The sequence below is a fragment of the Engystomops pustulosus genome, chromosome 2 (assembly GCF_040894005.1).
Source record: "Engystomops pustulosus chromosome 2, aEngPut4.maternal, whole genome shotgun sequence".
Classification (NCBI taxonomy): domain Eukaryota; kingdom Metazoa; phylum Chordata; class Amphibia; order Anura; family Leptodactylidae; genus Engystomops; species Engystomops pustulosus.
In genome coordinates, this window is record NC_092412.1 from 247,633,897 (window position 1) to 247,660,239 (window position 26,343).

General features: G+C 45.4%; 1 long non-coding RNA gene across 2 annotated transcripts in view; it reads left to right on the forward strand.

Annotated features, from left to right (window-relative positions):
- Positions 1 to 8,427: 8,427 nt before the first annotated feature.
- The window catches only part of LOC140116798 (uncharacterized), a 31,639-nt gene continuing 13,723 nt past the window's right edge, over positions 8,428 to 26,343 (forward strand). Inside the window, exon 1 of one of the 2 annotated variants that reach the window (XR_011852968.1) lies at positions 8,428 to 8,514. This is a non-coding gene — a long non-coding RNA (uncharacterized lncRNA). Of the gene's footprint in view, positions 8,515 to 22,557; positions 22,712 to 26,343 lie in introns of those variants that run through there. The other variant, XR_011852967.1, reaches the window with a different exon arrangement.

The window sequence follows — 26,343 nt, forward strand, 5'->3', positions numbered from 1 at the left end:
AAGGACACCTGTCATCAGGTCTGTGTCACTTGTCCTGTCACTACTACCTGTTGGAGCAGCTCACAAGGATCCCATCCCAGCCTTTATCTAGTTATTTCATACATTATTCATTGTAAAATCATCTATTCTTTATTATGTAAATGAGGCTGGTCACATGGTCAGAGGCAGTGATGTCACCCCTGTTACCCCTCCCCTCTCCTCCCCCTGCTCATGTCTGTGTGTAATGTATAGTAAAGCATGGCTAGTGTGTGTGCTGCATCTGCTGACATGCTGCATCCTCCTAATACACAGGTGAGAGACACAGACATCAGCTACACATGAATCTGACATGTTCTGCTGTAACATGGCTGCCTGGAGCTGCTGTATCTCTCCTAAACACACAGGCTGCAGGGGGCGCCAGCACCAGGAAGCACATCATTATACAGCCTCACATCATTATACAGGCTGTCAGTCATGCACTGGGGGTGTGGCTGTGCCTCCCACTCATGAATAGAGTGGACAGCTTGAATATGCTAATGCTTCATTGGACATTTCACAGGTCATTTGCATACAGCTTCAGGACCTCATTGCTTAGGTTTACAGGCATGTAGAGGGACAATGAAGGGATAGAGGCAATGCTCTCTAATGGCAGAATATGAAAATATATTTAGTTTAGGGGGTTATTTTGCATGACGGTAATTTCGCTCATTTCTGACTCTCCATCTTCAAAAGTCCATAACTTTTTCATTTTTCCGAGTATTTTGTGCGTAACAAATTTTTCTTTCCTGTGATGTTATTTATTATTCCCTGCCATGTAGCGGGAAGCCGGAAAAAAATTCCAAATGTGGAAAAATTGAGAAAAAACCATCACATTCTTGTGGGCTCAGTTTTTACGACTTTCACTCTGCGCTCCAAATAACACGTCTGCTTTATTCTTTGGTTCGGTGCGATGGCGGTGATACCAAATTTATATAGGTTTTATTGTGTTTTAATAAATTTTCAAAAATTAAACAAATGTGTACAAAAAAGGAAAAATAAATAATTTTTCATACTTTGGTGCACGGAGCTGGGGGTGGAGTCATTTTTTGCGAAATGAGCCGACGTTTTCATTGCTACCATTTTGAGGACTGTGCGACATTTTGATCATTTTTGATTACATTTTTTATGTCATGTAAAAAGGTGTAAAAGTCGCGTTTCGGACATTTGGGCGCCATTTCCCGTCTCAAAGGTCACTGCGGGCCGTAACCATTTTTATAATTTGATAGATCGGGCATTTTGGGACGCGGCGATACCTAATATTTTTGTGATTTTTACTGTTTATTATGTTTTATATCAGTTCTAGGGAAAGGGGGGTGATTTGAACTTTTAATATTTTATTAATTTTTTACATTTTTTAAACTTTTTTTTTTTTTTTTCACTATTTCTTAGACCATCGAGGGTACATTAACCCTAGATGGTCTGATCGTTCCTTATACATTACAATGAGCCACTGCTGCTACATATTGACAACTTCCAAAAATTAAATTCAACAGAACATGGGGAGAATATCCATCACTCGAATCCCCATCCATTATATCAGGGGTCCCCATTCCATCATTTCCTTCTGGCTGATTAAGAAGAATACAATGTGATGTCCCAGGACAATACTTTTCTCTTGTTGTAGATACATTAGTCCGGACAACTTATTTTCCATGGACGCTGTGTGACGCGCCATTTATTTCTAATTTCACACTTTGTTTTCTGTTGCCCAGGACATTCAGGCCAATAGTTATTTTTTTGGCCAAATTCGATTTTTTTAAAAAGTAGCTTGTGGTGCCCGTGCAGCCATTCTTCTAACAAAGATATTTTAGCGAGCAACTACCTCTAAAGGGAACCTGTCAGCAGATATTGACCTAATAAACCACTACCAGTAGATTTACACCTACTAGATGTGGTGGCATCATTCAGAAATCTACTTTGAAGTAAGATGTAAACCGGTTGTATAAAGTCTTGGAGGCGGAGAGAACAGCACTGAAGTCAAGCTCTCTCCGCCTCAGAATGTTCTCTATGCTGTAAGTGACATAATTCACTCAGGCTATTGGTGAGCTGGTTAGGATGTCCCCTGCCCATTACATCAGAAGGGTCGTTCTAAGGAGAACTTGACTTCAGGTGAAGGGTCGTTCTGAGGAGAACTTGACTTCAGATAAAAACTCTCTGCCTTCATGATTTAATACAACTATTTTACGGCTCACTTCAGAGTTGATTTCCTGGATGATGCCGCCACACTGGACCAGAAAAAGAGACATGAACTGGTAGTTATTGAAACCATCACAAGGAATATCCGATGGAAAGTCCTATATAGCTAAACCTGAATTAAAATGTATGATTTATGGAAATTACTGGGACAGGCTACAGGGGTGTCCCTGTCCGGGCTGTGGGAGGCTACTTCACGCCCCAGTAGTCTCTGCTGTCCAACCTCCTTCCGTGTCCTAGTTGCATATCAGGGATCGTGACGGGACCAGGTAAGTAAATGTGCCCCTATGTACAATCAGCTCAGCTCCTTCTGCTCTATAACATGCTGCCTGCAGATAGGACACTATGTACAATCTGCTCAGCTCCTCCTGCTCTATAACATTCCACCTGCAGATAGGACCCTATGTACAATCTGCTCAGCTCCTCCTGCTCTATAACATGCTGCCTGCAGATAGGACCCTATGTACAATCTGCTCAGCTCCTCCTGCTCTATAACATGCTGCCTGCAGATAGGACACTATGTACAATCTGCTCAGCTCCTCCTGCTCTATAACATGCTGCCTGCAGATAGGACCCTATGTACAATCTGCTCAGCTCCTCCTGCTCTATAACATGCTGCCTGCAGATAGGACACTATGTACAATCTGCTCAGCTCCTCCTGCTCTATAACATGCTGCCTGCACATACAAGAATTTTAAAGGTTGTTTTGCGGAATCTTTGGACAGAGATGTTACTTTAGGATCCAAGTCTCGAATGCAAAGTCGGTAAATGGCTCCTCCCACTACTATGCGACATTTTCTTGCTATAACTACAGTCATTTTCCTGGATTCTTAAATAGGGATTAACTTTTATTGTTTTTTTTCCTTACTTGTTTTCTACTTTACTGATCCTTTAGTAAAACAAAGATGCACAACTAATACTGACATGAGGTAAGTCCTGGTGTGCTGGAGGTAAAGTGCAGGTAGGTAGAGAACATACAGTGTGTAGTCATAGTTAGTAATGATTTGGAAGACAAGGGTGGGGCTGGAGGGATTTGGGTCTAATACCTCACCTGAAGTGAACTGGGTGGGATGTCGGCATGTACCACGAACATTCAATTCTATGGAGGTTCTACTATAAACACATAAACTGGCAGAAAGTGCAGGAGAGAAATGTCAGGTATTTAGGACCACTTTATATCCAAGTCCTGGTGACCCAAAAGTCCTTCTACCACCAGAGATGTTTCCTCAGTATAAGTGAAAGCTGCAACACGAATCCACATCATCTGCTCCAATATAGAATAACATACAGATATAACTAAAGCCACATAAAGCACATGACGGGAAGCAATATAATATATAATAATTTACTTGTGCAACATAAACCATATGGAGGAGATAAGCCGATAAAATCAGATAAGAAGAAGAGGAAATTACTGATGGAGCAGATAACACAAGCTCCACGTCCCTGAGCAAAGAGAAGCCGCTCACACAAACCTGACACGTTATCTCCATCGTACCCCAAAATCTGTAATCAAGTAATCCTTACTAATATGCAGCAACCTGTGGCCCTGCAGGACTGGGGGGCCCCCCGCTACCTCACAGGACTGGGAGCCCCCTGCTACCTCACAGGACTGGGGGGCCCCCCGCTATCTCACAGGACTGGGAGCCCCCTGCTACCTCACAGGACTGGCAGCCCACCACTCCCTCAACGGACTGGGAGCCCACCGCTACCTCACAGGACTGGAAGTCCACCACTCCCTCAACGGACTGGGAGTCCACCGCTACCTCACAGGACTGGGAGCCCACCGCTACCTCACAGGACTGGGAGCCCCCTGCTACCTCACAGGACTGGGAGCCCACCGCTACCTCACAGGACTGGGAGCCCATCACTCCCTCAACGGACTGGGAGTCCACCGCTACCTCACAGGACTGGGAGCCCACCGCTCTATCATTTGGATGGGAACCCAACACTATCTTACTGGACTGGGATCCCACTGTGACCTGACAGGACTATGCGGCCACCATGACCGCACAGGACTGGGCGCCCACCATGACCTACCTCACAGGACTGGGAGTCCACCGCTACCTCACAGGACTTGGAGCCCTCCCTACCGCACAGAACTGGAAGCCCACCGCTACCTCACAGGACTGAAAGCCCCCCGCTACCTCACAGGGCTGGGATCCCACTGCTACATCATATGGATGGGAGCCCAACAATACCTTACTTGACTGGAAGGCCCAACCGCTACCTCACAGGACTGGGAGCACACTGCTAACTTACAGGACTGCTTATGTGATAACCCACCGCTATTTCATAAGACTGGGAGCCCCCCTGTATCTCACAGGACTGGGAGCCCACAAATATCTCACAGCAGTAGGAGCCCAGTAACATCTCATAGGACTGGGAGACCACTAATACCCCAGAGCAGCGGGATTATTCCAACCTCACAGAAATGGGAGCACATCCTAGGAGTCCAGGAGGCCCATAAATGTATCTTTGCCTTATGAAAAAGGCATAAATAGTACATCGTGATTGGGAACCTGGCACTGATTTTGCACTGGTGCCCAAATACTTCAAGTTACATCACTGATACTCAGCTTTACCAAAAGAGACTTACTTTAGCTCCTCAACCAGAATGGCAGATTAGGGTGAGGGAAAGTCCTCTTCCCCTTCTCTAGATGGATAGGTACAGAGATATAGTTATAAAATTATATACAGTATAATATCAGCTTTATTAAGTTGCATCCAAGTTTTTCAAAAAGTTTCCACCTAATGGTGACTTCTGATTGTAGGTGAACGTGCCCTTTAAGGATTAGCCCCTGTCAGACACTGTCCATGCTGTGTTATTTAATGGTCTTGTCCACATGGAGACGTCTGAGCTCTTTATCCCAGGAGTTGTCTTACAAGCTTCCAAATTAATTAGTAGCATTGTCTCCTTTCCAAGGTCTCCAGTGATGTTTACCCCTTCACAAGGTGCAACCAAACCATCTTCTGGGATGTGCGGGACATATGTCTACAGGTATTGATCCTGATGTCAAGAGCACTCGGCATTATAAATAAAGCTGCTGTTTCCTGCTCCAGACAAGGGATGAAGGAAAAGATGGAATGTTTGAGCAGAGTAATCTCCATCTCATCTGCTTATCAGGACAGGACGTGATCCACAAGGACGGCAAATAGGAACAATGCCGAGAACCATGGTAACCCCATGGGCCCCGACATTTGAATTAAATTGCCAGTTTCCATTGACATCTTCATGTGGATGCATATAATGACCTCGGCCCGTGCAGAAGGAGGACATGCAAGTTTATGATGGAAAAGTTAAGTGTCCAAGGAAGAACAATTTCTGGTTCTACATCAGTTTCATCTTCCACATCTCATCAGACTTCTGGTTCTTGGATCTACTGAACCGGAGATACCGGCAATAGACGGGAGCTGGATCTTTATCTGCAGCTCACATTTCTTACCTGTGTCCCTGGTCCTGTGGTTCCTAGAACTATAAATCTTTGCAGTTTGAAAGAGAAGATATTGAGGGAGATGTTTCAATTTGTCGGCGCCAGAATTCTGGTGTAATTTGTACTCGAAATGCTGCACGCCACATTCACTCATTGGGGCACATTTACTTACCCGGTCCAGTTTTTTCCGAATCCGTCAGGTTGCACCGAAATCCGATCGCGTGCACCAAAATCCTGCCGGAATTCGTCGCAAAACGGAAAAATTCGGAAAACCCGACGGAAATGCGCGATTCGTATCCTTAGTAAATTAGCCCCATTGTTTCAGACCATTTTTTGGCAGCTTTCCGACTGTTCTGAAAAGGAAGTGTATTCTTGGGAAAGTGGGCAGAAAATTTAGTCCTTTAAATGGAACCTGTCACCAGGGACCTCGTTTTCACTAAAGACAGGGTGCAGAAGCCCATCACAGCTGCAGTGCAAATATGTCTTTCTGCTTTCTCTAAGCATTTGCATTACAATATAATTGTGTGTTATAACTTATCTTAACTCACCCTGACAGAATCCTCTGTGTAGTCCCAGGGGTTGGGATTTGGTTTGGATGGATTGCAAAAAACAACACATGACTTGTCTGTACTGCAGACTCCTCAGCTCTCAGTCCCCACCTTTGTGCTCCTCTATAGCTCCTCCCTCCCCCATTGTATTTAATTTTGATTTTACCAATTGTCTGCAATGAAACAAAGAGTGAAATATTTTAAGGGTCTGAATACTTTCCATATCCACTGGTAGGATCAAACAGACAACCTAGGATTAAAGTACCCTAGGGGTTCTGAAAAATAGTAAAACAATATCAAATATAATAGCAGTTATTTCTGGCATTTAACCCAGTAACGGAAAATGGCGCCCAAATGCCCAAAATGCTACTTTTTCGCCATTTCGCAACATGCAAATTTTTTTTAAAAAGTGATAAAAAGGTCGTACAGTCCTCAAACTGGTAGCATTGAAAACATCATCACATCTCAAATCTTCGGCCGTGTACACCGAAGTATGAAAAAGTTATTAGCGCCAGATGGCGAAATTAAGATTTTTGTACAGAAGGTTTTAATGTTTTGAAATTTATTAAAACACATTAAAACCTATATAAATGTAGTATCCCTGTAATCACTGATCCAAGAATAAAGCAGACATTTAATTTGGGGTGTGCAGTGAAAGAGGTAAAATCCAAGCCCACAAGAAAAAGGCGCAAATGTATTTTTTTTCACCAATTTTACTGTATTTGGAATTTTTTTTCCACTTCCCAGTACATGGCATAGAATTGTAAATACTTCACTGCAAAGTGAAATTTTCTATGTAGAAAACAAGCCCTCACACAGCTCTGTAGATGGAAAAATAAAAAAATTATAGATTTTTGGATTTGGGGAGTAAAAAATGAAAACACAAAATCGAAAAAGGCCCTCGGTGGGAAAAGGTAAACATAATAGAGGAAATTCTAGAAAGGACATTTCATGCCCTACCTGAGGGGGGAGTTTAGCGGGGTAAAAGTCTGTTAAGGATATCAGTTGTTACCTAAACTTACTGGAAAAGCTCCATGGGAAAAAGATGGGTAGGAAGTGGATAGATAGAACGTTCCGAGCAGTATCGGGTCTTCGGAACGTTGGGTTTTGAGCAAAACATCATAATAAAGGTCTACCACTGTACATCACTATATTATTGGATGGTTTCTTCTCTGTTTTGATAGAGATAGATTAGATAGGTAGATAGATAGGAGATAGATAGATAGGAGATAGATAGATAGATAGATAGATAGATAGATAGATAGATAGATATATGATAGATAGATAGATAGATATGAGATAGATATGAGATAGATAGATAGATAGATAGATAGATATGAGATAGATAGATAGATAGATAGATAGATAGATAGGGAGATAGATAGATAGATATGAGATAGATAGATATTTGATTGATAGATATTGGTGGGATCACAGCATTACAGGGGGTCTCTGGTTACAATGGTTATTGCGATACACAATGTTCCTGTTGATGTTGGGTGGGTTTCTGTTTCGTTACCTTGGATGGATCGGGTTGGGTTCCTCTGGGGAGCTGGCTAAGCTCTTCTTAGTAGCTGTTATTAGCAGCAATGACAGATTAATTGACCTTCAGTACTTCCAGGTGTGCGCCACACTCTGAGGTCAGGGAGCGCGCTCGGCCGCCATGTGTAGTCAATCACCGCTACAAAGTCCTGCAGTAAAACCTGTTTGTTTTCATTTTTTTTCAACCAATTATCCATATTTTACATCAACAAATTCATAGGTAATTAAAAACTCCAGCGACGCTTTCCATGTCTGAATTGTGGCCTCTCATAAAACCAGGGCTTATAATACGCCTCATTATATTTAACCCCATAATGACCCATGCCCTATAGTATGATGCATGAAGGAGACTACAGCCAACATGCTCCATACTATTACAAAGTATATAAGTAATAAGTAACATGCAAATGAGTTTTCCAGGATGGGAAAGGGACTAAAGGACATAACACAATCTTCTGCCATTTCTATTTCCTATAGGAATAGACACCCAACTGTAGACAGAGCTGTTTGTACACTCTTTCATCTCTTCAGCACAGTGTAGGAAACTGATTTGGCTAGGTGAGTGGCTATCAGTGTAAGGCAGGAAGGAATATTTTCTCATTGTAGGAACCTCCTTTAAGTCTTGATTATGTATACTTCACTGGAGACCCTGGTTAAGGAATATGCAAATTATTTTTTTTTCCAGGATGTGGAACTCAAGTCAGCGGCAGGTTCCTGCACACTGGCAGCGCACACACTACGATGTCAGCAGGCAGGGACCTGCAAGAGGCATCCTAAAGGTGAGTAATGAGCTTATATTTTATGTGCTGGATGTACAGGGAGGGGGGGAATGGCTGACTATATTATTTTGACAGGGGGCTGGCTACATACTATGGGCTGAATAGCTATATACTTTTGGCTGGCTGGCTATATACTGGATGCAGGGGCTGACTATATACTGCGAACTGGCAGATCATATACTAGGGGCTGGCTGGCTATATACTAGGGGCTGGCTGGCTATATACTGGGGCATGGGCTGGCTGTATACTGGAGGCAGGGGCTGTCTATATAATGTGGGCTGGCTGGGTATATACTGGGGCATGGACTGGATATATATTGGGGGCTGGCTGACTGTATACTGGGGGATGTCTGGCTATATACTGGGGCAAGGGCTGACTATATACTGGGGGCATGGGCTGTCTAAATACTGGGGGCTGACTGGCTATATATGGGGGCATGGGCTGGCTATATACTGGAGGCTGGCAATATATGGGGGCATGGGCTGGCTATATACTGGGGACTGGCTACGTATATACAGGGGCATCGGCTGGCTATGTATGTAGTGATGTTGGTTCTGGTCCTGTATCTAAGCCATAATCTGGGTTCTGGGCCTATATCTAAGCCGTAATTTTGGTTCTGGTCCTGAACCTATTTAGTAATCTTGGTTTTGGTCCTATATCTAGGTAGTAAGCTTGGTTCTGGCATTGTATCTATGTAGTAAACTTGATTCTATGAAGCATTATTGGTTCTGGTGCTGCATTTAAGTAGTAATTTTGGTTCCGGAGATGTTTTGATACAGTAGGTTTTATTCTGGTAATGTACCTATGCAGTAATCTTCCATTACCAGTGCTGTATCTGTTTAACATAAATTGGTTCTGGTACTGACCCCATGTAATACACTTAGTTATGTTACTGTTTCTTTGCAACAAGTTTTGTTATAAAACTGTTTTTATGCACTATAAAATGGCGGCACTACGCACTAAACATGCGGCACAAGGGCCGGATTAAGGTAGGTGGAGGCATCTGGCCACAAAATCTAATCTTTCTCCTACTTACATATTAGCCTACCTGGCACAGTGGCAGTAGTACCGACTACTGGTCCTAGTCGCAACACCAGTCCCATGTGCCACTGCTTCCCTGAAAGTTCTCCCTCCCCAGATTGGGCCGAGTGATCTATGAGGAAATAAACCTAACACTGATTATCTAGAACTTGGCTGGCAACCAGTTTGGCCAACCAGTGTTAGGTACTGAGGATGGGGGATAAGTAGCCACCCCAGATGCGGCGCACCTTCTGAATGAGGTTGAGTACGGCTGGACAAAGCCAGTGAATCACTTTCACAGCTTGGAGCACTTTGCAGTAAAGTGGTGGGGGCCCTGGGGCACACGCCTGTGGATCCCTCCCTATAATCCTGGCCTGTGTGGCACCCAGCATAGCTTTAAACATATGTATGTGATGTAGTATAGTAATATAAAATGAGAAACTAATGTACGGGGAGGAGGGGTTGTGGTGTGACACAGTCAGGGGCCCCGAAATTTCTTTATGCCTTCAGGACAAGAGATGAGGGAAATGTTGAACATTTGACACCTCTGAGGACAGCTTTGGCCTGTGTTACATGGTTACATGGAGCTCCTGGGCTATGACTCAGCTTGTTGGGTGCACCCACGGCACTAAATTCAGCATTTTCCTTTTATTACAAAGTTTATCTTAGTAATTCCGCGCTATGCACTACTTGCCAGTTTTGGCACAAAATCTCTTCTTCTTATTGGTCCATTTCCAAGGCCCATTCATCTGCCTGGAGGATTTCATGCTGGGATTGGGATGAATTAGGAATACATTTTATCATCCCGGCTGTCAGATCATGACATAACACGTGTGCGCTGCCACCGTCTCCATACACCAGATAATAGGAATACAAGGGTGTAAATATATACTGCTCGCCTTTGATTTCCTGTGAAATTCATTCTTTTTGGTTGACTTGTAATCAAAGCATTTTTGATGTGTTATGTAACAAGATGTCGGATTATTCTTTTATATCAATGATGAATGAGGAGCAGAGAGGAGACAGTTGTTCAGTTCGCCTTTCTGTAAAGTACTGCATAATAAATGGTATAAAATAATTAATAAAGGGGGTTTCCGATTTCAATATTAGCTGTAAACAAGCTTATCACTTGGACTCCTACTACATGGACCACCAACAGTTAACTATAGTACAGGATAGGGGGATAACAAGATGATCAGTGAGGGTCCGTCTGATTTCCCACATAACGAACTTGGCAAGTAACACCAGGATTACAATGATTTCCATGATATCTATTTTCTTTGATGAATTACTTGATACATAAAATACTTATTATGCTTTGTTACCTTTGTGTATATATTAGGATATATATATTAAGATGTCATCATGTTATCACCTTTTATGCATGAAACCTGCCAAGAATGTAGCAAACACATAAATATATTCCAGCAATGAATATACCAAACACATAAATACCAATGACGAGGCCGCACAAATACATTTTTAACAGCTATACATAAACAGCACATAATAATATACTTCACTTATAACTATAGGCCTAAAATTAATTTACTACACACATCAATATATTATATGTAATACACATCAATATATACCAGCATTACCTGTACTGCACATCTGGGCTGCACTTTGGCACAGGCATCACTTACTGTTAGGCTTTCGCTGTCTCCTTCTGTGTTGGCCTGGTCCATCCCACTCTTCTTCCTGTTGTCTCCTCTTTGTTGCCAATCTTTCTCCATCAGATAGGCATATACAGATAATACACTGCTACCCATCAATATAGTATAATATATACTTACATATAATTTCCCCCTCATTAATGCGGTAGATCCAGCACAGTTCCCAACTATATAGGTAGCCCATGCCAGCCAGTATATAGCCAGCCTACCCCATAGTATATAGCCAGCCAGTCGCCTGCCCCCTAGTATATAGCCAGCCACATAATATATAGCCAGCCAGCCCCAAGTAGAATATAGCTAGTCAGTCAGCCCCCAGTAGTATATAGCCAGCCACATAGTATATAGCTAGTCCCCAGTAATATATAGCCAGCCAGTTCCTGTAGTATATAGCCAGTTCCCCTATGGTATACAGCCAGCCCCATGAAGTATATAGCCAGCCTGCCCCCCTGTAGTATATAGCCTGCCTGCCACCCTGTAGTATATAGCCTGCCTGCCACCCTGTAGTATATAGCCAGCCCCACTGTAGTATAAAGCCAGCTCCCTGTAGTATGTAGCCACCCTGCCCCTTGTCCACACTATTAATCCAGCTCCTGCTAAAAAAATTTATAAAATAATAATACTTACCTACCTGTCCTCACTGCAACTGCATGCTCTCCTCCATGTCACGGGCATCCTCTGATTCTATGACCCGGGTGGTGCCTAAGCACCCTTCTGTAGTATGTAGCCAGCCTGCCCCCCTGTAGTATATAGCCAGCCTGCCCCCCTGTAGTATATAGCCAGCACTCTTGTATATAGCCAACCAACCCCCCCCCCCCCGTCGTATATAGCCAGCCCCCTGTATAGAATATAGCCAGTCGGCCCTCAGTGTAGTATATAGCTAGCCAGCCCCCTGTAGTATTAAGCCAGCCTGCCCCCCTGTAAAAAATAGCCACCATGCTTTCCCAGTAGAATATAGCCATCCAACCCCCCTGTAGTAAATAGCCAGCCAGCCACCCCTGTAGTATATATCCAGTCCATAGCCCTGTAGTATATAGCCAGCCTGCCCCCTGTAGTATATAGCCACCCTTCCCCCCTGTATATAGCCAGCCTGCTCTGCCTGTAGAATATAGCCAGCATGCCCTCCCTGTAGTATAAAGCCGGCCTGCTCCTCCTTTGGTATATAGCCAGCCTGCCCTCCCTCTAATATATAGGCATCCAGCTTCCCCTCTAGTATATACCCACCAGCCACCTGTGTAGTATTAAGCCAGCCAGCCCCCTGTAGTATAAAGCCAGCCTGCCCCCCTATAATATATAGCCATCTTGCCCTCCCCCAGTAGAATATAGCCATCCAGCCCCCCCCTTTAGTATATAGCCAGGCTGCACCCCTGTAGCATATAGCCAGCCTGCCCCCCTGTAGCATATAGCCAGCCTGGAACCCACTGTAGTATATAGCCAGCCTTCCTCCACTGTAGTATATAGCCAGCCTGCCCCCCATTAGTATATAGCCAGCCTTCCCCCTGTAATATATAGCCAGCCTGCCCCTCCTGTAGTATATAGCCAGCCTTCACCCCTGTAATATATAGTCAGTCAGCCCCCCTGTAGTATATAGCCAGCCAACTCTCCTGTAGTATATAGCCAGCGCCCATGTAGTATATTGCCAGCCAGCCCCCCCTATTGTATATAGCCATTCTTCCCCCTGTAGTATATATCCTGCCAGCCCCCTGTAGATTATAGCTAGTCAGCCCCCATGTAGTATATTGCCAGCCAGCCCCCCCCCTGTGGTATATAGCCAGCCTTCCCCCACTGTAGTAAATAGCCAGCCTTCCCCCACTGTAGTAAATAGCCAGTCGCCTGTAGTATATAGCCAGCAAGCCCCTGTAGTTTATAGCCAGCCTACCGCCCTGTAGTATATAGCCAGCCTGCCCCCCTGTAGCATATAGCCACCCTTTCCCCCGTATATAGCCAGCCTGCTCCCCCTGTAGAATATAGCCAGCATGCCCCCCTGTAATATATAGCCGGCCTGCCCCTCTTGTAGTATATAGCCAGCCTGCCCTCCCTGTAGTATATAGGCATCCAGTCTCCGCTGTAGTATATACCCACCAGCCACCCGTGTAGTATATAGCCAGCCTGCCCCCCCTGTAATATATAGTCATTCAGCCCCCCTGTAGTATATAGCCAGCCAGCCCTCCTGTATTATATAGCCAGCGCCCATGTAGTATATTGCCAGCCCCCCCCCATGGTATATAGCCAGCCTTCCTTCACTAGTATATAGCCAGCCCCCTGTAGTTTACGGCCATTCTGCCCACCTGTAGTATATAGCCAGTCTGCCCCCCTGTAGTATATAGCCAGTCTGCCCTTCTGTAGTATGTAGCCAGCCTTCCCCCTGTAGAATATAGTAACCCTGCCCCCCTGTAGTATATAGCCAGCCCTCTTGTATATAGCCAACCAACCCCCCCCCCTTCGTATATAGACAGCCTCCTCTATAGAATATAGCCAGGCTGCCCTCAGTGTAGTATATAGCTAGGCAGCCCCCTATAGTGTAAAGCCAGCCTGCCCCCTTATAGTCTATAGCCACCCAGCCCCCTGTAATATATAGGCACCTTGCTTTCCCAGTAGAATATAGCCATCCAGCCCCCCTGTAGTACATAGCCAGCCCCCCTGTAGTATATAGCCAGCAAGCCCCTGTAGTATATAGCCAGCCTACCGCTCTGTAGTATATAGCCAGCCTGATCCCTGTAGTATATAGCCACCCTTCCCCCGTATATAGCCAGCCTGCTCCCCCTGTAGAATATAGCCAGCATGCCCCCCTGTAATATATAGCCGGCCTGCCCCTCTTGTAGTATATAGCCAGCCTGCCCTCCCTGTAGTATATAGGCATCCAGTCTCCGCTGTAGTATATACCCACCAGCCACCCGTGTAGTATATAGCCAGCCTGCCCCCCCTGTAATATATAGTCATTCAGCCCCCCTGTAGTATATAGCCAGCCAGCCCTCCTGTATTATATAGCCAGCGCCCATGTAGTATATTGCCAGCCCCCCCCATGGTATATAGCCAGCCTTCCTTCACTAGTATATAGCCAGCCCCCTGTAGTTTACGGCCATTCTGCCCACCTGTAGTATATAGCCAGTCTGCCCCCCTGTAGTATATAGCCAGTCTGCCCTTCTGTAGTATGTAGCCAGCCTTCCCCCTGTAGAATATAGTAACCCTGCCCCCCTGTAGTATATAGCCAGCCCTCTTGTATATAGCCAACCAACCCCCCCCCTTCGTATATAGACAGCCTCCTCTATAGAATATAGCCAGGCTGCCCTCAGTGTAGTATATAGCTAGGCAGCCCCCTATAGTGTAAAGCCAGCCTGCCCCCTTATAGTCTATAGCCACCCAGCCCCCTGTAATATATAGGCACCTTGCTTTCCCAGTAGAATATAGCCATCCAGCCCCCCTGTAGTACATAGCCAGCCCCCCTGTAGTATATAGCCAGCAAGCCCCTGTAGTATATAGCCAGCCTACCGCTCTGTAGTATATAGCCAGCCTGCCCCCTGTAGTATATAGCCACCCTTCCCCCGTATATAGCCAGCCTGCTCCCCCTGTAAAATATAGCCAGCATGCCCCCCCCCTGTAATATATAGTCGGCCTGCCCCTCCTGTAGTATATAGCCAGCCTGCCCTCCATGTAGTTTATAGGCATCCAGCCTCCGCTGTAATATATACCCACCAGCCATTCGTGTAGTATTTAGCCAGCCCCCCCATAATATATAGGCAGCCTTTCCCCCTGTACTATATAGGCAGCCACCCTGTAGTATAAAGCCAGCCCCCCCCCTGTAGTATATAGCTAGTCTGCCCTTCTGTAGTATATAGCCAACCTTCTCCCTGTAGTATATAGTTAGCCTGCCCCCCAGTAGTATATAGCCAGCCACCCCCCTTTAGTATATAGCCATCCAGCCCCCTTGTAGTATAATGCCAGCCCCCCTGTTGTATATAGCCAGTCCCCTCTATAGTATATTGCCAGCCTTCCCTCCGTTTGGTGTATATAGTTAGCCAAGCCCCCCCCCCCATAGTACATAGCCAGCCTGCCCCCTGTATATAGCCAGTCTGCTCCCCCTGTAGTAAATAAAAAGCAGGTCCCCCCTGTAGTATATAACCAGCCTGCCCCTCTGTAGTATATAGCCAGCCTGCCCCCCCCCCGTAGTATATAGGCATCCAGACCTCCCTGTGGTATATAGCCAACCCCCATCCTTATAGTATATAACCAGCCAGCCCCCTGTAGTATATAGCCAGCCTGCACCCTGTAGTATATAGCCAGCCTTCCCCCCTGTAGTATATAGTCATTCTGCCCCATCCCTTGACAAAGACGTGCTGTTGTTGAAACGTGCATCGGGGGGGGGGGGGGGGCACAGGTAATAGTTTGTTTTGTCTCAGCCCCACATTCTATTTTTTGCCGGTTCTCTGCGTTTATTTCCTTATTACTGCTGTCTTTATTCTCAAGACCAGTGGGCTATATCATTATTCTCTATGCCATTCACATTTTATATATTATTGCCACTATAGCATTTATTTATACTTTTTTGTGTGTTATTGGCTTTATTACATTTATCACAATTACAGCTTTCATATTGCGATCTATTATCTGGCGTGCATGTATTTACTTCTCCTGAGATGTCTTCATTTTATGATTGTGGTGACTACTTATATGTTTAATAAAGATTCTTTTTCATATTTCCTTGATTTCCTTTCCTCTTGTTTTTCTTTTTCGATTCTTATTTGCTATATTGAGAGGCTGTCTCTGGCCATCCCGGTATATGTCACCTATTGGGTATATATATATATATATATATCTAGATAGTGACTTTTTCTATATATGTGTATGCCCCCACTGTAGTATATAGCCAGCCTGCCCCCCTGTAGTATATAGCCAGCCTGCCCTCCTGTAGTATATTGCCAGCCTGACCCCTATAGTATATAGCCAGCCCCTGTACTATATAGCCAGCCCCCCTGTAGTTTATAGTCAGCCTGCCCCCTCTGTAGAATATAGCCAGCCTGCCCCCCCTGTAGTATATAGGCATCCTGCCCCCCTGTAGTATAAAGCCAGCCTGCCCCCTGTAGTATATAGCCTGCCCCTCCTGTAGTATATAGCCAGCTTGCCCCCCCTGTAGTATAGCCAGCCCCCCCCTGTAGTATATAGCCAGCCTTCCCGCCTGTTGTAAATAGCCAGCCCCCTGTATATAGCCATCTGGCCCCTATGCAGTATATATCCAGCCAGCCCCTCTGTATTAAATAGCCAGCTGGCCCCCCCTGCGGTATATAGCCAGCCCCAGTAGTATATAGCCAACCTGCCTCCCCCCGTCGTGTATAGCCAACCCCTATGTAGTATATAGCCAGCCCCCTGTAGTATATAGCCAGCCAGCCCCTGTAGTATATAGCCAGCCAGCCCCTGTAGTATATAGCCAGCCAGCCCCCCTGTAGTATGTAGCCAGCCTGCTCCCCCTGTAGTAAATAGCAAGCCTGCCCCCCTGTAGTATATAACCAGCCTGCCCCTCTGTAGTATACATCCAGCCTGCCCCCTTTAGTATATAGCCAGCCAGCCCCCTGTAGTATATAGCCAGTCTGCCCCCCGTAGTATATAGCCAGCCTGCCCCCTGTAGTATATAGCCAGCCAGCCCCATGTAGTATATAGCCAGCCTGCCCCCTGTAGTATATAGCCAGCCAGCCCCTTTTGTAGTATATAGCCTGCCAGCCCCTGTAGTATATAGCCAGCCTGCCTCCCTGTACTATATAGCCAGCCTCAATGTAGTATATAGCCACCCTGCCCCCCCTGTAGTATATAGTCAGCCTTCCCCCTGTTTTATATAGCCAGCCCCCTGTAGTAAATAGCCAGCCTGCCCCCTTGAGGCATATAGCCAGCCAGCCCCTGTAGAATATATAGCTAGCCTGCCCCCCCCTGTAGTATATGGCCAGCCAGCCAACTGTAGTGTATAGCCAGCCTGCCCCCCTGTAGAAACTAGCCATCCTGCCCCCCTGTAGAAACTAGCCATCCTGCCCCCCTATAGTATGTAGCCAGCCAGCCCCTGTAGTACAAAGTCAGCCTGCCCCCCTGTAGTATATAGCCAGCCTGCCCCCCTGTAGTATATAGCCATCCTTCCCCCCTGTAGTATATAGCCAGCCTGTTTCTGTTAGTATATAGACAGCCTGCCTCCCTGTAGTATATAGCCAGCCCCTATGTAGTATATCGCCAGCCTGCCCCCCCCATGTAGTATATAGTCAGCCAGCCATCCGCTCCTGTAGTATATAGCCAGCCTTCCCCTGTTTTATATAGCCAGCCCCCTGTAGTAAATAGCCAGCCTGCCGCCTGTAGTATATAGCAAGCCTGCCCCCCGTAGTATATAGCCAGCCAACTGTAGTATATAGCCAGCCTGCCCCCCCTGTAGTATACAGCCAGCCTTCCCCCTGTAGTATATAGCCAGCCTTCCCCTGTAGTATATAGCCAGCCTTCCCCTGTAGTATATAGCCAGCCTTCCCCCCTGTAGTATACAGCCAGCCAGCCCCCTGTATAGCCAGCTTGCCGCTTGACCAGTGTATATCAAGCCTTTGCAATAATTAAAAAATAATACTTACCTACCTACGCTCGCTGCAACTGCATCCTCTCTGCTGCGTCGCCGGCGTCCTCTCTTTCTATGACCCAGGTGGCGTCTGAGGCACCTGCGTACAGCAACCTGTGATCTTATAGATACACATATCACTAATCGCTAGTGAGTGCCGGGATGGCCCCTCCTAGTTCTACTTACATGCTCCTTAGGATTTTTTTCTGTTAGAATCCAGTACGGCACAATATTGTCAGAATTTTCAAAATTGTGCAGATTAGCCTGAGGCGCTCCAGCTTAGGACCCGCAAAAGTGTGGGAAACCAATATCCTGCCACACAGTTAGCAGCTGAATATTGGCCCCCATGGACACATAAGATGCCCTCTCACAGTGCTGTGAGCACACGTTGTTGCATATCCAATATTTCTTGTGCTACGGCGGGGGCTCCTGCAAGGGTGGCTTCACACATGGCGTTTTGGATGCATCAGAACTTGTGCGTTTTTAAATGAATGCGTTTGGCTATTCTGGAAGTGTTTTTCTTCATTGCTGTAAGTGTAAGCAGCTGTGTAAACATTGTCACAGCTGCTTACACTTAAAGCAATGAACAAAAACTCTTCCAGAGTAGCCAAGCGCATTGGAACATTTAAAAAAGCATGCGTTCTGACGCACACGTACTGATGCATGCGTTTCGATGCACTCGTTTTGACATATCCAAAACTCCATGTGTGAACCCACTCCCCCTCATTCATCCAGTCTCACCTGATACCTCCTGCTCCTGCCCGTTGAGATTGCATTGAGCCAGTGACGTGAGGGACCAGGCAGGACTGGGCGAGTGAGGGAGAGTGAATAAATTATAAGCCAAGGGGACGTAAGCCACAGCAACCCCCGACTAATTTGCATAGTTTTTATCTCTCTTTTTTTGGAAAAAGAAAGAAGTTTATGTCAGAACTGTCTGCTACCCCTGTAGTTACGCCCCTATTTCCAACAATTACTTCTGAAGGACTCTTGTTACGTGTATGTACGGTAACACTTTGGAGAAGTCTTGGTTTCCTGTACTTACCACCGCTGGGGGTCTATAACAGCACAACCACCTTAAGTTTCAACCTCCAACTTCGATGGAGAGAGCCAAAAAAATGGCCAAGTTTCAGGATGTACCAGAACCTGTGCCAGCCCTGGAATTGGATCTTTGCCCCTCATCACGGACCAGGAAACGTTCCCAATACTCATCATGTATGTGCAGAGAAGCCTCATCCATAGATAGAATCAATACTCAAGAGGCGTAAAGCCGCGTTCCCTGCCTCGTACCTCGTACCTCGCTCCTTAATGTCTTTCCAGGCATAAGAGAAAGTCTACTACTTGTATTTTCTCACATCTCTGCATTATCCTCACTGTACATAACACCCCCCGGGCAGCCCTGGTTTTCCAATTATAAGCGAGGATAAAACCGGGATCTGCAAAACCGCTCAATCACTGCGCCAAATCACCCGGACCGCCCTGGGTCGTGAATGTGCGACCTGATAGAAATCGCATGGCGAGTCCGATACTTGCTGCTCCGCTATATGGAAGTATAAAAATGACATTAGCAAATCATGGGCGCAGAAAGGGAAAGGAAAAATCTGTACAACAGAACAGATGGGTTCGTGTAGCAGAGTTAAGCCGCGCGGATTGTACGGAGTTAATGGGCCATTAAGTGTTTTTCCGCATCCATTTCACATTAATGGGAACATGAACAGGGATTAGGGAGAGGTCGGTGCAAAGTGTTATTGTGGAGATATAATGACATGAGGCCGCTGCCCACAGCGTATATCTCCTATATAATCCACGCTGACAGCCCCATATCCATAGGCACCTGCAAAACAGGGAACAGCGGAGGGAGCCCTCACTGCATCGCCTGCAACTGAAATACATCACCGTAATGGCTTCATAAGGAAAAATATGTGTTACATCTACAATGATATTTAATATACATGAGACATGAGATATACAGGTATCTGAGGGGTCAGTTCTAGATTCCACCCCGTTGTGACCCTGCTAACACCCCACACTCTGATGCCAGGGATTTCACCTCTTTGTAGATCCAGCCAAAAATCACAGAAAGGCAGCATGTTATAGAGCAGGAGGAGCTGAGCAGATTATACATAGTGTCCTATCTGCAGGCAGCATGTTATAGAGCAGGAGGAGCTGAGTAGATTGCACGCAGTGTCCTATCTGCAGGCAGCATGTTATAGAGCAGGAGGAGCTGAGCATATTGTACATAGTGTCCTATCTGCAGACAGCATGTTATAGAGCAGGAGGAGCTGAACAGATTGTACATAGTGTCCTATCTGCAGGCAGCCTGGTATAGAGCAGGAGGAGCTGAGCAGATTGTACATAGTCTCCTATCTGCAGGCAGCATGTTATAGAGCAGGAGGAGCTGAGTAGATTGTACATAGTGTCCTATCTGCAGGCAGCATGTTATAGAGCAAGAGGAGCTGAGAAGATTATACATAGTATCCTATCTGCAGGCAGCATGTTATAGAGCAGGGGGAGCTGAGAAGATTATACATAGTGTCCTATCTGCAGGCAGCATGCTATAGAGCAAGAGGAGCTGAGAAGATTGTACATTGCGTTCTATCTGCAGGTAGCATGTTATAGAGCAAGAGGAGCTGAGAAGATTGTACATAGTGTCCTATCCGCAGGAAGCATGTTATAGAGCAAGAGGAGCTGAGAATATTATACATAGTATCCTATCTGCAGGCAGCATGTTATAGAGCAGGGGGAGCTGAGAAGATTATACATAGTGTCCTATCTGCAGGCAGCATGTTATAGAGCAGGAGGAGCTGAGCAGATTGTACATAGTGTCCTATCTGCAGGCAGCATGTTATAGAGCAGGAGGAGCTGAGCAGATTGTACATAGCGTTCTATCTGCAAGCAGCATGTTATAGAGCAAGAGGAGCTGAGAAGATTATGCATAGTATCCTATCTACAGGCAGCATGTTATAGAGCAAGAGGAGCTGAGAAGATTGTACATAGTGTCCTATCTGCAGGCAGCATGTTATGGAGCAGGGGGAGCCTAGCAGATTGTACATAGTGCCCTATCTGCATGGAGCATGTTATAGAGCAGGAGGACCAGAGCAGATTGTACATAGTGTCCTATCTGCAGGCAGCATGTTATAAAGCAAGAGGAGCTGAGAAGATTGTACATAGTGTCTTATCTGCATGGAGCATGTTATAAAGCAAGAGGAGCCTAGCAGATTGTACATAGTGTCCTATCTGCATGGAGCATGTTATAGAGCAGGAGGAGCAGGGCACATTGTACATAGTGTCCTATCTTCAGGCAGCATGTTATAGAGCAGGAGGAGCAGGGCAGATTGTACATAGTGTCCTATCTTCAGGCAGCATGTTATAGAGCAGGGGGAGCTGAGAAGAGTATACATAGTGTCCTATCTGCAGGCAGCATGTTATAGAGCAGGATGAGCTAAGAAGATTGTACATAGTGTCCTATCTGCAGGCAGAATGTTATAGAGCAAGAGGAGCTGAGAAGAGTATACATAGTGTCCTATCTGCAGGCAGCATGTTATATAGCAGGAGGAGCAGGGCAGATTTTACATAGTGTCCTATCTGCAGGCAGCATGTTATAGAGCAGGGGGAGCTGAGAAGAGTATACATAGTGTCCTATCTGCAGGCAGCATGTTATAGAGCAGGAGGAGCTAAGAAGATTGTACATAGTGTCCTATCTGCAGGCAGAATGTTATAGAGCAGGAGGAGCTGAGAAGATTATACATAGTGTTCTATCTGCAGGCAGCATGTTATAGAGCAGGAGGAGCTGAGCAGATTGTACATAGGGTCCTATCTGCAGGCAGCATGTTATAGAGCAGGAGGAGCTGAGCAGATTGTACATAGTGTCCTATCTGCAGGCAGCATGTTATAGAGCAGGAGGAGCAGGGCAGATTGTACATATTGTCCTATCTGCAGGCAGAATGTTATAGAGCAGGAGGAGCTGAGAAGATTATACATAGTGTTCTATCTGCAGGCAGCATGTTATAGAGCAGGAGGAGCTAAGAAGATTGTACATAGTGTCCTATCTGCAGGCAGAATGTTATAGAGCAGGAGGAGCTGAGAAGATTATACATAGTGTCCTATCTGTCTTGCTCACAGTTACCCTGTCTCTCCCCTACCTCTGTGCTCCCTCAGCATTTCCCCCCTGCCTCTGCCTGATGTAATCTCCTTGCAGCCCAGGAAGTTTCAGCACCCAGTGGGAGGGGGGAAGTGCTCCTGCACAGGGTAACCCTGGGAATCTGCATCATGTAGGGGTTATTGTAACACCATGAGGAGCCCTTCCAGCTCATTAGCATAAATTTAAAAATAGATTTTAGAAGTTAGGAGGCCATGGATAACACATATAAGAAGATACCACAGTCCTGGTGGCTGGATCTATGAGTAATGTCCCTGGTTTATCAGGATGGATTGTGATGTTGGATTTCCTCTAAGAGTATGATTATTATTTGTCTTTAAAAATAATATTTTCCATATGATATTATTTAAGGGATAAGTTCCTGTGTGCATTCTCCCTGCACCTCGCTGTGATATAATGCGACATATCAGCTCCGGGGTATTGAAGGGAATAAATCTTGCGCATCTCCTGGAGGCTGCAGTATATCGCACGCTGTGTATAAGTGATACTGATCTACCGTGCACCGGAGGAAGCCATCAATAAGTCTGGGGCTGATACATGACCAGACCTGAATATATAGAACTGATGTGTAACCACGGAAACACAGAATTATCAACATTCTAATCATACAAATCTGGATATAAATATCTTGATCCTGGATTTCTCACTTTCAGGCTGTGCAAAAACTTTGTCTGTCACTTACCTATGAAAAACAGAGAATGTTGTGATAGTATCTGAAAATTCTGGAAAATCGGACACTATGCTGTGCATAGGAGCTGTATACACAAAACGGTATGAGACTTTTCAGCATTATAAGGATTAGTTCACACTGCGCTTTCGACCTCCATCGTAAGGAAACGTTTGGTAGATTCCTGACCTGTCCATACAATGGAGGGCAAAGGCGTATCCCACACTTATGTATCATACAGTGTATCATACACTTAGATGTGTTGCTCTGCTCCTTCCCCGCCCCCCTGATAGTGGGAGGAGTGAATATCAGCAGCAGCCAATGATGTTTCCCTCAGTGATGTCACTGTCCTTATATGGACCACTCAGAGTGTACACTCAGCAGAGGCTGGGGAAGGATGCAATACTTTGCATCCGTCCCCCATAGGCTCCAATGGCCTCCGCTGTGTTTATAGGACTGAGCTGGATAGATAGAATGTACTGAGAGCGTATACATAAAATATGATGTGGATGACGTTTAATGCAAAATTTTTCACCTTTTTCTTAAAAGTTGGACTCGTAACAACCAATCCGGTCGCCATTAGCTCGTCCCCAGAAGTTGATACTTTGCTTCTGGAATGGAATTTGTGCTTTAATGATGAAGCGATACACGAGATGCACATATATCGGCCTCTCCATGTATCCCGCAATGTTTGTATACATAAATAATACGCGCTGTGTTGACACACAGGAGAAGGTGTTTAAGAGCTCGCACCTAGAAGCGGGCGAAAAAAAAAAACCTCAGTGTAAGTATTTTTGGCTCGCGCTCAAGATTGTTCTTAGCTGCGATTGTGCAGACAGACTTGTAACATAACATATTCATGGCTCAGTAGTGGATTTATTTTGGCAGATCTGTGTTTTTGCATCAATACGGCTCTCGTCCTGCTCCTCGTAACCCCAGAGCTGATGATTCAGTTGGATCAAAGTATTTTTTAATTTCACCCAGAATGTCAACATATCGAGTGTTCCCGGATGGTAATCTTCTAGCGCTGCCTCCATTGCTCCTGTAAGTTACAGAACAGATAAACACCAGGGGTAATTAATCAAATATGGAAGGGTCTCCACACTGCCCCCCTAAATATACATTCCTCTAACATACACACAGTGTCCAAATAAAAAAAATATTCTGCTTTATATCGATCGTTACTTCCATTTATACGGAGCTGTAATATGGCATCTAGGTGACCCGTAGCCTTCGGATTTTTTTAGGACATGTTCCATCCGATGTTTTATTATGGAGATATTCTCCCCATACATCGTATAACATGGCGCCATATTACAAAGTTCATATAGTAAAATCTCGAAAATGCAGGGACTCCTAGCATCATAAATATCTATGTTGAATGGAGTCAGGTACCCAAGGTTGTCCCCAAGCATTTTGTAAACTTGTATCCAACTTGGCTGAAGTGAGTCCAATGATGGAGTCCTGCACACAAAATTTTACTCGCATTGCCCCGCCTTCTTGTTCCTGATTGACAGGTCTCACTGCTAGGACATGCTGCTGTATGGAACTAGTACTTAGGGACTATGCCAATTTCCAACTACAGACATATACTCTGTTTACTTATTATTGGGGGTAGAAATTTTTTTAAACAATGCCTTGTTGGAACATTGAGAGAGATCTTTGTTACATCATTGAGCATTTCTTGTCATGTGCTCAGGGTGATGTCATCTAAGGTCCTTTACCCAGTAACATTAACATCTACCCCATGTATGTATCTGATCACATAAAATCACAGCAACCTCCATGTAGGATGGGAATGAGTAGAAGTCCACGGAGGCTGCTGTGATTTCATGTGATCAGATATATACATGGGGTGAATGCTAATGTTACTGGGTAAAGGACCTTAGATGAAATCACACTGGTCACATGGCATGAAGTGCTGAATGGTGTGGAAACATCTGCCATGGGGAGGAGTCGAATGGAGTGATGGGAATTACAGCTCTTCTTAGTGAGCTGGCTCATTAGACTACGCTCACTAAGAATAGCCGGCTCTTCTGGCTCTTGGACGGCTCTCCATTACATGTATAATAGGGAGCCACAGTCCAGACAGTCACCCTATCCCACACCACGTTTAACCCTATGGTATCGAGTTAAAGGGGGCATGGTCAGCCAATGACCAAGGGAGCCGACTCTCTTCATTCATGTAAAAGAGCTGGCTCTTAGAGCTGGCTCGTTTGCGAACGACACATCATTAGAGGGACCAGCAAAGCAGGACATGCCCCTCTAATGCCAGGTAAGATATCATGAAGCTGATTTTATGAGGATGTGAAGGAACCATTTTTTAGCTAAAAAAGGGTGGAAGTTAATTAATAGGGCGCTATGGGAAATTGTCTCTAGATGCAGTTGTGAAAAATGTGGTGACACTTTTCCAGTAAATACTGAGTAGTATTGAGGGGGGTCACAGAAAATTCATTATTATATATGGGGGCAATGTTTTCAGTTTTATGGAGTAAGTGTTATTTAGCAGCACTGTGTGGTACATTGTTGTTATCCCGGAAACACTATAGTGTGAGAAACTGTGATATTTTTAGTGGCGCAGTGTGGAGATGTGCAGCATGTACCTGATGGCCAGGAGAAGTCAATGTAAGTTTCTGTACCTGATGGAGAATTGTAACCAGTGACAGCCCACCAGAGTACAAACTAGAATAGACCACGCCAGTGCCAAGGGAAAAAGCAGCAACTGCGACTGATCTAATCAGTAAATGAGGTCTATTTCTGATATATGGATGTGCAGTAGATTTACTGCCGCTATATTTATGTATGCAACATATTTCATTCTGGTATATATTTATGTGTGCTGTAAATTGCTGCTATATTTGCATTATATTCCCTACAGGTGCATATTTATGTGTATGTGTGTGTAGCATTTATATAGTATATACCGACATTGGTGAGGGGTTTGGTATAAGGGGCTTGTACAAATACAAGGTTTGCACCAGGGCCTATTATAGTCTTGTTACCCCACTGGCCATATAGTATCAGGGAACTTTTTGAGATCTGTTCACATGGTGCGGTACTGCATGGTGGTTTCCATTGCTGTGTCTGTGGGGTGCTGAGGTCCCGTGCTGAGGGTGCTGAGGTCCCGTGCTGAGGGTGCTGAGGTCCCGTGCTGAGGGTGCTGAGGTCCAGTGCTGAGGGTGCTGAGGTCCAGTCTTTTTCTTCTGAGATGGGGGTAATAACGCAGAGCTGCACCCACTAGTAAGAAAGAGTAAGTGGGTTTCTACGATTTTATCAGATCTATATTTGTGAAAAATTTCTTAGAAGCCGCCATGATGTAGAACACTTGTATCTCCGCTCCACGTCTCGTCCTGATCTACGATACTTCAGCGACACAATGTAACGGCCATCTGTGGCATTCCACTCCCAGGAATCTGGAATATTTTTTGGCACACTTTTTTATTTCACATGAAAGACATTTCTTTGCCCTTTGATTTATTGGACCACAAGGACTTTGTAGGAAGCAACTTGGAAAATCTTGGAAAATCTTCTGCAGCAGCCAGACAGGGCGGCCTATTGTGTGGAGGAGATGATATACAGTATGGAGGAATGGCCGATAGATTAACCCCGAGGATCAAAGGACGGGATAATGAAGTAGGGTCTTACCTGCAATCATCTGGGCTCTGCTGCGGACCCCCAGTCCTGAGAACACTCTGCAGGGAGGTTTGTCTTGGCACAGGTGCAGGAATGAGTTAAT